Below are 4,437 nucleotides of genomic sequence, written 5' to 3'. Positions count from 1 at the left end.
CCTGGATTACTTTGAGAAAATAGAAGACATTAGGTTGGGCATATCCCAGCATGCCTTAACCCAGCCACTACACTCTGCTATTGAAGTGGGTGCCATTACTGAAGCATTACCTGGATTTACAGAATTTGATAGTATCTCACTCGGTGTGCTGACAAAACTCATAACGTCTAAAAAGCATTCTATACCAATAAAACTGTTTAAGGGCCTGTGGCTCACTCTGGGCCAACTGTGCTGGAAACTATTAATCTCTATTAACTTCTGGATCTGTTCCTAAATGTCTCAAATCTGCAGTGATTAAATCATTACTTAAGAAATCTAATCTTGACCCTAGTGTACTGAAAACTATAGGCCGATATCAAATCTATCATCTTGCTGTAACATTCTGGATAAAGTGGTTTCACAGCAGTTTGTGAACTACCTCACTGAAAATAATCTTTTTGAGCCACTGCAGTCTGCTTTTCGAGAATATCATTCCACAGAGACAACTCTCACTCAAGGTGAATGAGCTTCTACTTGCAATGGATTCAGACACCACTACAGTTCTGGTTCTGTTACATCTCAGTGCTGCATTTGATACTGTGGATCATCATGTTCTACTCGATAGGCTGGAGAATCATTTTGGGATTACTGGGCATGCCCTTGTGTGGTTAACGTCATACCTGAACAGTCATTCTCACTGTGTTTTGTACAATAAAACCTCGGTCCCACCGAATAATGAAGGCTGAAGAAGGAGTCACGCATGATGTGGGGTGATTATTCGAAGAATGACCCATGTTTTAATCTATCACGTATCCACTATGAAGGTGCCACTATGTGCCTCTCTGTACTCCGCATGTGCCGTGTAGCAGCCTCTAGTGAGCCACGACCATCCTGTCATTACAGCCTCGAATGGCTCACATCAGCCACACTAAGCCACGTAGTGCCATGATAGTGCCATGATAGCGCCATGATAACGCCATGTTGGCGCACGTTTAGGCATGAGTTTGGTCAAAACCTCCAGCCCTCCCACACCTGGTCCTTTTAAAGTGTGGGTTTTCAATTCACAGATTCACAGCAGCATTTAAAGATGTCTCTTCTTTTTTTTTTTTTTTAAACGCAGTCCAAAAATAGACACTCCAGCACAGTTCCGCAGTTGTGCGCTGGGCGCCAGGCTGCTGTCCACCTGTAAAGCACCAAACCAGCAAGACCCGAACCACGGGTTCCTGGAGAGCCACCTCTGTGCTCCTCACTGGCTCCGCGGCTCTCTGGCTGTTCTTCTGCGGCTTTAAACACACAAAACTTTATGTTTGTCCATTTATTTCTGCAAAATTGCTCTTTTGCGCACGCGCGCTGCTGTTGTCCTTTCATGGACAGCCGCCTCTGTGCTCTTTCTAAGTGGCTTCCTTTCCATCCATGGCTTGCTGGCTTTATTTTTTCCCTGGCTGTAAACACAATCATTTTTACAATGTGAATCCACTTTTAACTTTGTGTTCGTCCGTTTATTTCTGCAAAAGCACTCTTTTGCGCATGGTGCCGTTCTGCATATATGAGGTGGCCGTTTTTTATATACACCTGTGGATCATTTTCAATATATATACGGTAGGTCCAAAAAGTATCGGACCTTTTTATTTTCTGCAACAGTCATATGGATTTGAATCACGTGTGATTGCATCAGCCAAGCTTGAACCTTCTTGCGCATGCGTGAGTTTTTTTCACGCCGGTTGCGTTATTCACCTGTGAGCAGGCTTTGTGTGAGCAGTGGTCCACCCCTCTCATCGGATTTTTATTGCGAATAAATGTCTGAACGATTTGGAGCTTTGCTGCATCAAATTTTTCCAGAAACTGTGAGAGCCCTCCAGCTGGACACCATTCAGAAAATTTAGATGGCTTTCAGCGACGATTTTATGGGGATTACACAGATTAAGGAGTGCTCCAGCCGGTTTAAAGACCGCCCACAGCGTCTGAGAGCGCGGCGTGCGGCGCGCTCCGAGCGCCGATCGACAGGCTCAAACCCCGCTCAAACAACCAGATCATTTCCAACGTGAAGGCTTTGTTGATCCGGGACATCATCTAACTTTCACAAAAAAGGCAGAAGGCGTGGACATCAGCACTTTTTTGGCACATTCTACTGTTACAGGAGTTTTTTTCATGGAAAGAGAAGCGGAGGATTGCGCCACCATGCCGCTCATGGCGCGGAACAAAATCACCTCCGTGTTGGTCTCACAGGACGGCTTTCAGGTGGCTTTCAGACGGCTTCCGGTTGCTTTTCAGTCGTGGGAGTATCCGAGAAATTGTGCATGAGCTGGACATGCCCCAACATGTCCTGTAAGGCTTCATCACGGCGGTGCTTTGCGCAATGCGGCTCTGTCGCGACGCGCGGAGTTCCTGCGCACATCTGTCTCAATGTGCTGAAAAAGTGCTGATGTCCACGTCTTCCGCAATTTCTGTGCTAGTCAGACGACATACCGGATCAAGACAGCGTCCAGTTTAGAAATGAATGGCACATTCCACTGTTACAGGAGATTTTGTAATGAAAGACGTGCGGAGGAATTCATGCATCAGGACGGAGCCGCTCATGGCGCACAACAAACACCTCCATGTTGGAAGTCTCACAGGACATGTTGTGGCATGCCCAGCTGTTACACAATTTCTCGGATACTCACTCGACTGAAAAGCCACCGAAAGCTGTCTGAATCTTCCGAATGGTTTCCAACACGGAGGTTTGTTGTGCGCCATGAGCGGCTCCGTGTAATGGTCCTTAATCTGTGTGACGCCTATAGAATCTTCACGAAAGCCATCTGAATTTTCCGAATGGTTTCCACCTGGCTGTCTCACACAGTTTCTGAAAAAATTTTCATGGAGCAAAGCGGCAGGTGCTCAGCCATTCCCTGACAATGAAAATTCAACGAGGGGGCTGGACCAGTGCCAAGCCTTCACGTTCGAAATTATCTGGTTGTTTGAGCGGGGTTTAAGCTTGTCGATCGGCCCTCGGAGCGCACCGCGCTCTCAGACGCTGTGGGCGGTCTTTAAACCGGCTGGAGCACTCCTTAATTTGTGTAATCCCCATAAAATCGTCGCTGAAAGCCATCTAAATTTTCCGAATGGTGTCCAGCTGGAGGTCTCTCACAGTTTCTGGAAAAATTTGATGCAGCAAAGCTCCAAATCGTTCAGACATTTATTCGCAATAAAAATCTGACGAGAGGTGTAGACCACTGCTCACACAAAGCCTGCTCACAGGCGAATGACGCAACCGACAGGCGTGAAAAAACTTACACATGTGCATGAAGGTTCAAGCTTGGCTGATGCAATCACACGTGATTCAAATCCATATGGTTTTTGCAAAAATAAAAAGGTTCGATACTTTTTGGACAGACCTCGTAGATGCAAAGAAACCAAAATAGATAAAAACTGAAATTCATTTTGTGTAATAAAATGAAATGTTTATATATATTATATATATATATAATATTTAGTGATCAATATAGCCCCCATTTCCTTTCAGTAATAGTCACGGACCTTCTTTCCATGTAATCTGTACGTTTTTTGACCTGTTAATCAGATTTTCATACATCAAAGATGTTTATCACTTTCCCTCACTGTAAATCTAATTTATGATGTGCCTACAAATTCTCAATACCATTGAAGTCAGGTGAGAAGGGAAGTCTATTATCTTCTCAAGTCTTTCACAGATTATTTGCATCTTTTCTACTCCACACTTTTTTTGTGACCCTGTTGACTATGTGCAACAAACATTTTGATACTTTGGTGATCACATCTCAGTAGTGAGCAATGTATCCCTCCTAAAGGTATCTTACATTTTGGTTTTCTTTTTAGTGTATGTGAAATCAGTTTTTGCCACCATTGTGCTTCAGGCAAAGAAGCTGTCTCATAATTATGCAGAGCTTGATATATGATGTTCATCAGTTTCAGTCATACCCTCCTTTATTACGCAAACACATATCATCTGAGAACATTTAAATCCAATAAGCATTCAGCTTGGAATTGGAAGTATGGTATAAATGATGATAAGTTGAAAATCCTTATTTGTCTAAAAAATGTGCATACAGTGTATATATGCACACATACACCTGTATTGTTTTGTTTACTGCTACTCATTTAAAAATGGATTAAATGCTGTGCCTTGTTGCCATTACTTGATGAATGGTGTTGTTTGTGGAGCTGTTGTGTAAAAGCAATGTCACACTTGAGGATGTGCCTGTTTTACTCAATGGCATCACAGCTGGTATTACCTCAGCCTGCAGCCTTGTGCCTCTGACTCATAGCTCCCTCTTGCTTAATTGGATTGTTGAATAAGGTTGTCCATGCAAAACAGTGAACATGTGTTCTCAAAGTGCCATCAACCAGCTTTTAGTTGTTCACTTGTTGATTCCTGTCCTTGAAAATTTTCCTTTGTCCAAAATAACCGCTATTACTTTCCAATTCAAATGAATGTGAAAG

The sequence above is a fragment of the Thalassophryne amazonica genome, chromosome 8 (assembly GCF_902500255.1).
Source record: "Thalassophryne amazonica chromosome 8, fThaAma1.1, whole genome shotgun sequence".
NCBI classification, from domain to species: Eukaryota; Metazoa; Chordata; class Actinopteri; order Batrachoidiformes; family Batrachoididae; genus Thalassophryne; species Thalassophryne amazonica.
The sequence above is the reverse complement of the archived record's forward strand: the minus strand, read 5'-3'. Positions refer to the sequence as shown.